This window comes from Hylobates moloch, unplaced genomic scaffold (genome assembly GCF_009828535.3).
Source record: "Hylobates moloch isolate HMO894 unplaced genomic scaffold, HMol_V3 SCAFFOLD_20, whole genome shotgun sequence".
Classification (NCBI taxonomy): Eukaryota; Metazoa; Chordata; class Mammalia; order Primates; family Hylobatidae; genus Hylobates; species Hylobates moloch.
Genome location: NW_026652295.1, coordinates 51,132,143 through 51,146,219, shown reverse-complemented (window position 1 = coordinate 51,146,219; position 14,077 = coordinate 51,132,143). Strand labels below are relative to the sequence as shown.

Below are 14,077 nucleotides of genomic sequence, written 5' to 3'. Positions count from 1 at the left end.
CTGTCTTTCTTATTCACCCAATATCCCCAGCACCGAAAACAGGACCCATACAGCGTGGGTGCCTAGTATTTGTTAAACAAACACAAATTTAATCTAACTGACAGATAATTGCCTTAGTTATATAACTGTGGCACTTTACATATTATCCAAGCTTTCAAACTAAGTTCCTTGCAACCCAGATCAACACTGGTACTAACTTGACAGCAGGTTTATGAACATATATATAATCTAAGCTATTAAACATTTAAAAACAACTGTAAAATATTTCTTTCTTTCTTTCTTTCTTTTTTTTTTTTTTTTTTTTGAGACGAAGTCTCTCGCTCTGTCGCCCAGGCTGGAGTACAGTGGCACAATCTTGGCTCACTGCAACCTCTGCCTCCCAGATTCAAGTAATTCTTCTGCCTCAGCCTCCTGAGAAGCTGGGATTACAGGCCTGCGCCACCATGCCCAGCTAGTTTTGTTTTGGGTTTTGTTTTTTTTTGTATTTTCTGTAGAGATGTGGTTTGACCATATTCTTAGTTACTTGTTTTGCATAATGAAAAAAAGAAAATAATGCCAGATGTAACCTCAGTAATAATTTATCTTCAAGGACAAATTCTCACAGTCAAGGTTTCAGCTATTGCCATCACCATTGCAATCAAATTATGACTCAGAAAATCTACCAGATTTCCCCATCACAAAGGCCTACAACTACAGGATTGTGCCCCTGACCTTACTGAACACAGCATAAGCAGCGATTAGTTCCCTGGACACGGAAATGGTTCATGATCTCTCACAACAGTTACACTGGCTTTTCCTAGACAGGACAAAATGGCTTTGTTGTGTGCTTGAGAGACATCTCTAGACAGAGAATTTTCATTTTTGATACCATGAATTTTGGTGAATTATATTATGAAATGATACTGTTTTATTTCCATGGATTTACGTTAAGGATTGTATTTAGAGACAATTTCCTTTAAAAAGAAATCATCACTGGAGAGTCTTCTAGCTATGCTAACTCTCGAGTTACTTTAATCTCTCAAGCCTCTACTTCAAGTGATTAGGGATTCAACTCCTAACCAATCTGCCATTTGGTCTTACCCCGTATCTTCCTCCACCAGCGCATGACATAGATGTCCTTCTGAAACCCAAAAACTATGAACTAGGAAATCAGAAGGTATACAGAGAGAAATAGAAATGTATTAAAAAACCTAAAAATAGCATGAAATTTAAAAGTTTATTTTGTACAGTCTTGGTCCAGTAAATATGACTATTTTATGTTGAAAATCTCTTTTGAATTAATTATTCCATTGCTCTTGGGGCAAGGAGGGTCCAGAATTTGCAGTCAAAAGAAATGGGATTAAGTCCAGTTTCTATCATTAAATGTTTCTCTACGAACTGAATCAGTTATTAGAAGGAGTGGGGGACAAGAGTAGAATAATAAACACTGGGGACTATAAAAGATGGGAGAATGGGAAGAGGGATGAAGGTTGAAAAATTACCTATTGAATACAGTGTTCACCATTCAGGTGATGGGTATGCTAGAAGCCCATAATGCAGCATATGCATGTAAGAAAGCAGCACTTGTACCCCCTAAATATACAAAAATAAATAAACAGGAAAAAAAAAGTAGTGGGGCATGGAGAGAAAATTATGAAAGAGCAAATTAAATTTGTAAAAAATGTACCATTTTTACAAATATAGTAGAAAACATATATGTTTATCTACTATAAGTTATGTAAAACAAGTTAAAACTGTTAAAAAGATAAGACTCTTAATGTAAAGCACGAGGTACATTGTAGGCATATGAGAAGTGTTCGTTCCATCACCTCTAATGTCTTCCTTTCTTCTGTCAAAGCACTTCCTAAACCAAAAAGATCTACTCAGATTCCTGGTGTTATTGTTTTTATGGTTTTGTGTTGTTCTCAGCAATGTGAGGAAAGTGGAATGAACTTGGACTTTGAAGGCAAACTAAGCTGGAATCAAATGCTGGTTCTGCTGTTTGCAAGTGTGATCTTTGGGTGTGCTTCCTAATCTGTGAGCTTCAACTTCCTCCTCTGTAAACCAAGGTAATACCTTATAGTAGTCTTTCCCAAACTTTTTCATAACATTGTACACTTTGAAAATGAGAATATTTTTACTGCAAAGGATGTTGCCATCTACAGTGAGAGGTGACCATATCAGGGAGCTCTGATCACCTGAATGAAGTCCTGTTTTGCTTTCACAAAGGCTGACGGCAATTGGCATTTTGGCACTTGGTAACTATACAGGGCACATTAATGTTCTGTGCACACTTTTTGGGAAGCTCTGCTTTACTCAGTTTGTGGGGAGGAATAAATATAACCCTTTCTGATCATAACAGACATTGAATAATGTCTTGATTCCCCTTCCTTCTCCAGATCAAAGACAAACAGAGCAACCTACTTGTCTGGTACCCATCCCCTTGGCAGAACACTCCTCTGAAGGATGACAGTTTGGCTGTGCCAGGGCAGAGCTGCCCACACCAAATGAGCCTTCATAGCAACTATCTGATGAGGAACTCACTGGCCTACCTTTCCTTGACAGCTGGTGCCTGCCAGCCTTGAAGCATGACTCCACAACGCCCCTACCCAAGGTCATGGAGGTTGCTGCTGATGAGCAAGCTGTTTTATATTTAATCCAGGTTCCTGCTTGGAGAGGAAGAAGGTAGAGGAGCCAGCGAAGGTTTGTCTGAATGATACTTGAAGAAAAAACACTGGTAGCAGTCACAAAACTTTAAAAATTAAAGTGCCAAAGAGGTGGCTTTTGGTGGCCAGATGAAAGCTGTTAACCCCAGCTTTTACAAATGCTGGGCTTTTGAGTAAGAGGAGATTGAGACCTCTTACCATTGTAGCAGCAAAAGCATCCACGGCTAGTGTTTTCCAAGCTCACTGCTACTTGCAGTCTAGCAATGTTGTGTCTCCTGAAATTCCTACCTTTCCTTGATGGATGTAAAAGAAGTACCAATTTATTAAGCTCCTAATATGTGCCAGATGCTCCATATATGTTACTTTTGATCTTCACAACCACTCAGCAACTTACTGCTTCTCCTCACTACCAATTACATCGATGATGAAATTGAAGCAGAGTAGTTTGCCTAGGATTACAGAGCTAGGAGGGACCAGAGTTGGGATTCTCCCTCAGTTCTAATACACAGTATGCCACATTTTCTGTCGAGTAGTAACAAAGCTTCTAAGAAATCTGAGTTTTCATTTGTTAAATGAATTTTTAAGAAATGAAAATTTTAAGAATTTTTAAGAAATGTAGACAGGAGCACTAAGTGCTCTATAGTTTAATGTTAATAATAGTACAAGTATATAACCAGTTTCTCATGCACTGGCATAACATACTTCAGAGGGTACACCAGGGCTGGATGAGTATGTGAACCCAAAAATATCTGAGACAGGTCTCAGTTAACTTAGAAAGTTTATTTTGCCAAGTTTGAGGACATGCACCCATGACACAGCCTCAGGTGGTCCTGACAACATGTGCCCAAGGTGGTTAGGGCAAAGCTTGTTTTTATACACTTTAGAGGGACAGGAGATATCAATCAATATATGTAAGATGTACATTGGTTATCTCCAGAAAGACAGGACAATTGAAGCAGGGAGGGGGCTTCCAGGTCATATGTAGGTGAGAGATAAATGGTTGCATTCCTTTGAGTTTCTGACTAGCCTTTCCAAAGGAGGCAATCAAATATGCGTTTATCTCAGTGAGCAGAGGGGTGACTTTGAATAGAATGGGAGGCAGGTTTGCCCTAAACAGTTCCCAGCTTGACTTTTCCCTTTAGCTTAGTGATGTTGGAGCCCCAAGATTTATTTTTTTCACACTTCTTCCATTTTCTTTTTAAAAATCTTTTGAAGAAAGCATTTTAGAAGAAAATGAGTCTCTGCCCTCATGGCTAGGATAGTTTATTCCTACAGGGGTAGGTCCCAAGTTATTAGGAAAGCTCATTTTTAGCAGGTTGAGAAGTCTCATGTCCTGTGAAGAGAAAATAGTAGGAGGAAGGGAGAAAAACAACAAACAAGAGAAAAATCCTAGAAAATCTATATAGACCACATTATTTTGAAGTCCATACATCAGTAGGTAGGTATGAAAGTGGCTTATGTATCTAAATAGATTGCTTTTATTTTCTTCTGAAGTTTAAGTTGTCTAGATTCAGTTTGCAGGACTTTAGAAAGTACAGCTTAGTTTTCAATTATTTCAAATTAGGAGAAATGGGATGAGGGGAAGGAAAAGAAGGAAAAAAATTGAAAACATTATTTTGGAGACTTGTAGCCAGGAAAAATAAGAATTCAGTCTAAACTGTAGAAAATAATAAAAATAGAAAAACATTAGGCAAGACTAAAATCTAACAACAGGTGTACTATACTTTTTGAAACGTATTTTTTTCTCTCTCTAGTTTCCCATTTTTACTAAAGACAAATCATAGAAGAACCAATTTGCTTTATTATACTTGGCCAGATTATTTGTATGAAGTGAAGCAAGAATAATTATTTTTCACATAGGCTTTTAAAATTAGCTTTGATGGACTTCTTCCATAGAAGGAATCTCAGATAAGGCTTTTTTAAAGCCAAGTCCAGCCATGGATTTGTACCATCAAATACCTACAAGTTGGGTGAATTATTCTCCTTTTGAGTCCCAACATAATTTAGGGCTCTTGGGCCTGTCAGAAAGTGACACTCTTTACTTACCACAGGTCAGGAACACTGTTCAGGGACTGTGCAGACAAGGTGTGAGGCCAGTTTCCCCAAGGGGTTTTTATTGGCTCTATAAGTCAAGTTTAATACCTTAAAGGAAAGCACACCATTCCAGCCAAAAACAGTTTCTCCAACTGTGTCCTGTTACAAATAAAAATAGATTCTTATTTCACTTATGCAAATAACTATATTGCCATAAATCACGAATACTTACAAATAGTTACCAAATTCTGGAGAAATCAGGTAGAAAGAAACAAATAAGCTCCAAATTTTGTTCATAGGAGTATACTTGTTAAAAGTTGTCAATAGCCCCCCAAAAAAGTTTCCTTGACTCTGAAAAACAAAACAAAGGATCAGCAACGTTTTGTGCAAAAAGTCAAAAAGACTACTTCAGCCTCCTATTGGTTCAGTCCATGCAGTTAATTTCTGTTCTGCTTAATATTCGTGAACATTTCAGCTCTCCATGAGTCCTGAAAGTTTTTCCTCTTTTCTAATGTCACAGTCTCCAAAGTTATCAGAAAACTGCATTCAAGGACACGTGTTAAGAGTGTTATAGCTGATTATAAAACTACCTTCAAAAGAGGAACAAAACAAGACAACAATTGTCCATGGATGACAGAAAGTTTTAGGGCAGCCATAGTCAAAGACACAATTGACAAGAAAATTTGTTACCTCTGTGGCATACAATAATTTAACATAACAATTATAATTACTGATAACATACACTAAGTCATGTCAGAATTTTAGGAGTTTCCTATTATTTTGGAACAGATACCAATAACACACTTATACAAATACAGCCCAAAGAAAACCAAATACCATTTCGTATTTGACAATGCTTCCTGTATAATTTTTATACCAAATAAGCCAAATATGTCATTTTTGGACTTTAGGGAACATAATATCTTAAAGGATTAATTAGGTCAGAAAAAGACATAATTTATAATTTGATTTTGGAAAGTTTGTCAAATATCAAAGGTTGAAAACACTTGATATCACAAAATAAGATCGCAGGTCTTTGTAAAAAGTCATTTATTTAACCAAAGTGATAACTCAAGGATTAAAAAAAAAAAAAAGGCAAAAACCTTCATTATTTCAGAGAGGAGATTTAATTTCCCAAACAAGCCCTAATAAAAACAGCATGAAGCCAATTAAATTTGCTTTCCAAAATTTTATACACAATCTATAAAATTTTAATCCTGACCATAAGATATAACTTCAATAAGCCCTTTATAACTTTTATAACCTTTATTAAGGAGTCGGTCAATGTTTCCAGAAAACCTTGTTAATCCTACACAGGGGACCATATGATGGTCTTGCATCAGTATGCCTTTGACATTAACGGTTAATTTATAGAGAAACTGAACTTATTTTCTCTATCAAAATCAGTCCTTACAATCTTAAACACACACCTCTTCCACAAAACAGTCCCTGGGCCTTGAGGAGTTGAGTAGCTTTAATTTCTGGCCTTGTGTTTTAGGAATGCAGTTTATTTTGATTGACATCTTCTACCAGGCCTGAAGATGAGGCTTTAATTGCTGTCAGTGTTTAAGATTTAGCAAGACTTGGTGTCCTTTTTAGACCCAGGAGTCAAAGCCCTGTAACTCAATGTCACAAGTACTTTAAAAGCACATACAGAAAGATACACGGATGTAATACCTTTAATTTTTTTAAAATTTTCTTTTAATCTCAGTTTTTTTCTAAACAAACCAAAACTTAATAATAATGGCATAGGAATTATTTCAATAAAATGTAAACTCTGTTAGTCAGTTACCAAAAAGCAAAACAAAAGAACTTCTGCAGTGCACAAAATATTATGTTGGAAGAAAACATTTCCTTTAGACCTTTATTGTTAGCATCAGGCCACAACAAACAGAATTCGAGGGAAAAAAAACTCACATGAGCTGAAAATGAGATGAAGGTGAGCATTACTATTTTACACCTTTTGAAAGGGGAGAGAAAACCAAAAATGGTGAGATGCAATAAAAGTTGAACTTTGAGTTAAAAAAATTAAAATGTCTTACAATTTATTAAGAGTAAATCCAGCCAGGCATGGCGGCTCATGCCTGTAATCCCAGCACTTTGGGAGGCTGAGGCAGGCAGATCACGAGGTCAGGAGTTTGAGACCAGCCTCGCCAATAGGGTGAAACCCTGTCTCTACTAAAAATACAAAAATAACACACCACTGAACTCCAGCCTGAGTGACAGAGCAAGAATCCATCTCTGAAAAAAAAAAAAGAAAAAGAGTAAATCAATCTCCTAAGAAAATTTTATTGTTCAAATCAATTCTTTAGTGTATAAGTGTGTTTTTTTTACATCAAACCCAATTTCTAGAAAGACCATTATAATTTCCCTTTAATCATATACAACTTGATCATATAAAAAAATTTTTTTTTTTTTTGAGACAGACTCTCACTCTGTCACCCAGGCTGGCATGCAGTGGCGCAATCCTGGCTCACTGCAATCTCCACCTCCCAGGTTCAAGCAATTCTCCCTACCTCAGCCTTCTGCATATCTGGGATTACAGGCACCTGACACCACACTTGGCTAATTTTTTTGTATTTTTTAGTAGAGATGAGGTTTCACCATGTTGGCCAGGCTGGTCTTGAACTCCTGACCTCAGGTGATCCACCTGCCTCGGCCTCCCAAAGTGCTGGGATTACAAGTGTGAGCCACTGTGCCCAGCTGAAAGTTTTTTTTTTTTTTTTTAATAAATCCTCTTATTGTGACTTACACAGATGATTCATGACATGCTTGGACTTTCTGGTTTGTCCTGAACATCCCTCTTTCTTAAACAACCAGTCATCTTATTCAAGAACTAAATTTACCATACAAGATTCTTTCTCATATAAAATTATTTCTCTTTGAGCTTTCTTAGCAAAAAATACCTTTTATTTCTGCAACTTTCTTTACATCTGCCTCATTTCCTGGTTTCTTTTATCTTGTTTTATATATAACCTTAAAATAAGCTTTGAATTCGACAAAAATTGTTCACCTTTTAAAAAGGACACATTTTGTTTTTTAGAAAAAATATTTTCCTATAATATATTTTCATTGTAAAATACCCAAATAATGAAATATCCATTATTTAATTTAATGCAACTTTAGATTCTAAATTATGACAAGTTTATCTATAAGTATTTATCCCATTACATTTACCTAATTATTTTAATTGTTTACCTAGATTATTTATGAAAACTGTGATAGTCATCATTTAAAGTTATGAAACTCACCATTGCAAAATTATAACTGACACAGTGAAAAAGATATGACCTAACTGACTCCCTCTTGCCTCTAACCTCCAAATTATCCTTGTTCATTCCTGGGCATAGGCCAAACTAACTGTGGAAGGAACTTAGTTTAGTTTAGCTTTGAAACAAAGATAACAGTCATTTCCCAAGAGAAACCTTATTGCCTGTGGACTAGACTCCCTAAGGCCACAAGATTAGAAGTTATGGTAATTTTACTAAATAATTCAAGATGTAGCTATTTTCATTAAACCAATATCAATGTCTTATTTATTAAAAATTAACACAAACAAAGATCATTCTGCTTTAGGCTGGGTTTATACTTTTGTAACCCTATGCCAAATTTTGACACCTTATGGTATTTGGCAGGGATAAATATGAAATGACTTGATCCATAAATACAAACAAAAATGTATGCTGGCAATTCTTAAGACATTTATAATATTATTTTGCCAATAATTTTAAAGCTAGCTTATTTATTACAGATTTTACTTAAATCATGTAAACTTGAAAAAGCATTTGGCTAGTCTTCTTTTTTCTGATAAAGCATTTGATTTCAGCACCTTTATTTTTCTGTAAGCCAATTAATTACAGCTCTTTTGTATATTTTTAGTAGTGAAAGGGGTACATAACACATAGATACATAGATGTATTAGGCATACTGATAGAAGTACATCTTATACATTCCTAAGACCTCCTTTTGTTTTCCCCTGTCTTAGACTTGCAAACTCTTGATAACCTGTTTCATTAGCCTGGCAGCTGTCAGCTAAATAGCCCTAAACCTGCATATTGAAGGAAACAACTCTTAGATGAAAAATCAGATAGCAAAATTTACATCTCAAGGTACAGACAGAAAAAGTCTAGTGGTGCTAGAGGGAGACTAAAGAGGGATGCCAAATCAAACATAAAATTATAGAACTCTATCATAGGATTGTATGAGGAGACCAATTTTATTCAGAAAGGGATTATTTCTTTTTTACCTAGATCTCTGAAATCTGGGCAGAGTCCACACTGAATCCTGGGTCTCCAAAAAGGGAGAATTATTATGAGGCTAGACCATGTAATGCTTTTTCAGTGCACTTAAAACAATTTTTTTTAAGCGAAGACATTTCAAAGTGTCTAAATTACACTCTTCCTTAAAAACTGAAGAGTAGCCTCTGTTGCAATACCTATTTTAGTCAATAAATCAGGTAACACAATACAAATGCAAGCAGTTTGAGAGCTGATACCAGTTGTCTGTTTACACTCTTGGAGTTCCATAAGGAAAAACGAGTTTCTCCCCAATAGGGAGTCTGGTGCCTTCTCCATTTTCTTTAAGAAACCCCAGGCTATTATAAACTATTTTAGGCCCCTCATGCAGCAGGGGGTGCAAGAGAAAGGAGAGACAACAGAAGTAAATGAAGGAAACAGAATTCAGCCAACTGAGAAGAAAAAAATCTTTTGCTCAAAAAAAGAGATGAAGTCCTAGAAGAAAAACAAACAAACCATGATGTCCTTTTAAATACAAACACCCACCCCCCACCACACACACACACATGCATGCGTGCACACACACACACACATCTTGGATGGTAGCTTTTAATTAAGCTAACTTTTAACCATTGAGCTCCTTTTAAAAAGTTTTTAAATTTGATTACCATATTTCAGCTAGAACAAATTGCTGCTATTGCAGAAGTACCAAGTATCAAACCAGAAAGGGCTTGATTTAGGAACCAAAATCAGGCTGTTGTGGTGGAAAAAAAAGATGGCAGAACCCTTAGCTATGGAACTGCAGTGTAGGGCAACAGCCATTGCTCTTTCAATTTGGCCTGGCTAGCAAAGAGGTGGCCTTGCTATGTAAAGAAAGCCCCTTAAGTAGTCAAAATCAAAAATATCTTTTTTCTTTTGCTGGCCATTTTTCTTCCTCCACCACACCACCTTTTTTCTTTTCTCTTTTCTTTTGTGAGAATTTAGCCACTTCAGAGGATTTATTCCTCATAATTTGGAACTTTCCTTTAGATTTGATCAAGTCAGATAGTTTGATCAAACCCAATGGGAAAAAGACCGAAACAACAACAAAAACAGAAACAAACAACAGCAAAAAAGCAGTTAAGCCAAAAAAACAATGGCACAACCTGTACAATTACTGAGTGTTCTAATGGTAAGGAGAAATTAAGACCAGCTAGTTGTTCATCTTAACTTTAGCCAAAACAAACCCCAATTTAGTTACTTACTTAGGGATGAGTCCCAAGCTGAAGACTGTTCTCTATCATCCTAGAAGCAGGAAAAATCTCAAATTTGGCTTCCCTTGGAAGCAAGCTGAAACTCTATAAAGGAGTTATCTGTCTTCAATCTTCAGGGAAGCAGGAAAAACTTGCCTTGTACTGGAAGCAAGTAAAACTCCAAAGGAAGTTGTACAACAAAATAAACTTTAGATCTTGACCAAATTTTGGGAGATCAGGGATTCTCTGGAGGGAGTGCTTCCAGGCTTCAGCAAATTGTCCTATTGGTTTGAACCATAAAGCTAGCTCGAGCTGGTACCAGGCACTGATAGGAGATTTGTCAAATGTCAGTGGCGCAAACACTCAGAATCCCTTCATGGTTGCCAAAATGTGAACCCTGAATATCTGAGACAGGTGTCAGTTAATTTAAAAAGTTTATTTTGCCAAGGTTGAGGACGCGTACCCATGACATAGTCTCAGGAGGTCATGACAACATTGGCCCAAGGTGGTCGGGGCACAGCTTGTATTTATACATTTTAGGGAGACATGAGACATCAATCAATATACATAAGATGTACACTGTTTCTATCTGGTGAGGTGGGACAATTCAAGCAAGGAGGGGGCTTCCAGGTCACATGTAGGTGAGAGACAAATGATTGCATTTCTTAGAGTTTCTGATTAGCCTTTCCAAAGAAGGCAATCAGATACCCATTTATCTCAGTGAGCAGAGGGATGACTTTGGATGGAATGGGAGGCAGGTTTGCCCTAAACAGTTCTCTGCTTGACTTTTCCCTTTAGCTTAGTGATGTTGGGGCCCCAAGATTTATTTTCCTTTCACAAGTAAGTGGCCACAAGAAAAACAGAAACAGGATTAAGAAAGGGCCCTAACCCCTCCCATCACAGGCTCCATCACAGTCACCTAGTATACTCAGCACATTAGAGAGGAGTATACTAGGTGACTATATATACATATTTGTACCTGTGATAACTGCAAATAAAATGACACTAACCATTGTAAATGTTCAGTTCTTCTCAACTATTCATTTTGACGATCTTGGAAACCCTTGCAAATATTTAAAGACAAGCATTCGTGTAATAGAGTTCATCGTAATACGTCGTGAACTCCATATATCTGAGACGGGTCACAGTCAATTTAGAAAGTTTATTTTGCCAAGGTTAAGGACATGCCCATGACACAGCCTCAGGAGGTCCTGATGACTTGTGCCCAAGGTAGTTGGGGTACAGCTTGCTTTTATTCATTTTAGGGAGACAGGAGATATCAATCATTATGTCTAAGATGTACCTTCGTTCGGTCCAGTAAGGCACACAGGGCTGGGGGGAGCAGAGGGGGATTCTTTTGAGTCTTTGATCAGCCTTTCACTGAATACACAATTTAGTCTGGCTCAGTGAATTTGCATTTTTATATAAACAATATGGCAGAGGAAGCAATCAGATATGCATTTGTCTCAGATGAGCCTCAGAAGGATGACTGATTTCTGTCTGTCCTTTGTCCACAAGGAAATTCCTTGTAGGCAAATTGTGAGGGAGGTATGTAGCCTTTTATCTTTGTAGCTATTTTATTTAGGAATAAAATTAGATGCAGGCAGGTTTGCCTGACATCGTTTCCAGCTTGATTTTTCCCTTGGCTTAGTACTTTGGAGGTCTCGAGATTTATTTTCCTTTCACAACCTATAGAGGAGTGTCTCAACCTTGATACTACTGACATTTAGAGTAGGACTGTTCTTGTTGTGGGGATGTCCTGTGTATTGTAAGATAAGTTTTTAAGTGAGTTGATTTTTTTTTCCTTAAGGTACTTACTACATTTAAGTTTAAGTACTAAAATAAGTGGTGGGGGTATTGTATGAGAAAAAATACTTTCGGGAAGTACAATTTTTTTTTTTTTTTTTGGTTTTAGGAACTGGATTTATCTAAACAAAATTGCTCAATTATTCAGTACAATTGCCTTTCTACATAGATGTAATTATGGCTAGCACTTTTTCACATTTCATCATCCATGAATGATAGGTTATATTGTGCCAAAGTTCAATTATTTGTTGTTATCTAATCTAGAATGAACTTTACATATATTTATGTGAACTAAGGTGAATGAAATGGAAGAAAAAAGGCAGAGACTAAGATCAGATATCTTTAAAAAGGTAAATACATGCCTTAGCAACCTTACTCGCATTTTGACACTTGGCCTAGTTTAGCAATATTAATCACCCATGCACAGTCATTGTCAAATCATTTATACTATATGTGACAGGCATGTTTTTCTGGCTTTGGGTTTTGTTTTTAAATACAAAGCCCCATAATTTGGAACAATAGCTGGATAATTTGGAGTGAAAAAACTGGATAAGATCTACCATCTCCAAATTTAGAATGACAGAAATTGGTTTCCAGTAAGATATGTCAACAAAAAGAGTCAAACTCTATAAAATAGTTGAAGACATTTATTTTAAGCCAAATATGAATGGCCATGGGCTGTGACACAGCCCCAGGTGATCCTGAGAACATGTGCCCCAGGTGGTTGGGCTACATATAGCTTGGTTTCATACATTTTAGGTGGATGTAAGACATCAATACATGGAAGATGGTGGTTCAGTCCAGAAACATGCCCCGAAAATGTGAGACAACTTGGGAAACATGAGACAACACGGGGTGAGGGGGCTATATTAGTCCATTTTCACACTGCTGATAAACACATACCTGAGACTGGGAAGAAAGAGATTTAATTGAACTTACAGTTTCACAAGGCTGGGGAGGCCTCAGAATCATGGTGGGAGGCGAAAGGCACTTCTTACGTAGTGGCAGCCAGAGAAAATGAGGAGGAAGCAAAAGCAGAAACCCCTGATAAACCCATCACATCTCATGAGACTTATTCACCATCATGAGAATAGCATGAGAAAGACCAGCCAGCATGATTCAATTACTTCCCCCTGGGTCCCTCCTAAAACAGGTGTGAATTCTGGAAGATACAATTCAAGTTGGGATTTGGGTGGGGACACAGCCAAACCATATCATTCCAACCCTAGCCCCTCCAAATCTCATGTCCTCACATTTAAAAACTAATCATGCCTTCCCAACAGTCCCCCAAAGTCTTAACTCATTTCAGAATTAATCCAAAAGTCCACAGTCCAAAGTCTCATCTGAGACGAGGCAAGTCCCTTCTGCCTATGAGCCTGTAAAACCGAAAGCAAGGTAGTTACTTCCTAGATAAAATGGGGGTACAGGTATTGGGTAAATACAGCCATTCCAAATGGGAGAAATTAGCCAAAACAAAGGGGTTGCAGGGCCCATGCAAGTTCGAAATCCAGCGGAGCAGTCAAATTTTAAAGCTCCAAAATGATCTCCTTTGACTCCAGGTCTCACATTCAGGTCATGCTGATGGAAGAGGTGGGTTCCCATGGTCTTAGGCAGCTCTGCCCTGGTGGCTTTGCAGGGTACAGCCTCCCTCCCAGCTGTTTTCACAGGCTGGCATTGAGTTCTGTGGCTTTTCCAGGTGTATGGTGCAAGCTGTCAGTAGATCTACCATCCTGGGATCTGGAGGACTGTGGCCCTCTTCTCACAGCTCCACTAGGCAGTGCTCCGTTAGGGACTCTGTGTGGGGGCCCTAACTCCGCATTTCCCTTCTGCTCTGCCCTAGCAGAGGTACTCTGTGAGGCCTCTGCCTGTGCAGCAAACTTTTGCCTGGGCATCTAGGCGTTTTCATACATCTTCTCAAGTCTAGGTGGAGGTTACCAAACCTCAATTCTTGATTTCTGTGCACCTACAGGCTCAACACCACGTGGAAGCTGCCAAGGCTTGGGGCTTCCACCCTCTGAAGCCACAGCCTGAGCTGCATATTGGCCCCTTTCCATCATGGCTGGAGTGGCTGGGACACAGGGCACCAAGTCCTTGGCCTGCACACAGCATGGAGACCCTGGGCCTG

At 37.8% G+C, this 14,077-nt stretch overlaps 1 long non-coding RNA gene across 1 annotated transcript in view; it reads left to right on the top strand.

Moving 5' to 3' along the window:
* The window catches only part of LOC116459713 (uncharacterized), a 54,189-nt gene extending 49,384 nt beyond the window's left edge, over positions 1–4,805 (top strand). The window contains exons 4-5 of the long non-coding RNA XR_004245657.2: positions 1,909–2,048; positions 2,379–4,805. This is a non-coding gene — a long non-coding RNA (uncharacterized LOC116459713). The remainder of the gene's footprint in view (positions 1–1,908; positions 2,049–2,378) is intronic.
* Positions 4,806–14,077: the final 9,272 nt, after the last annotated feature.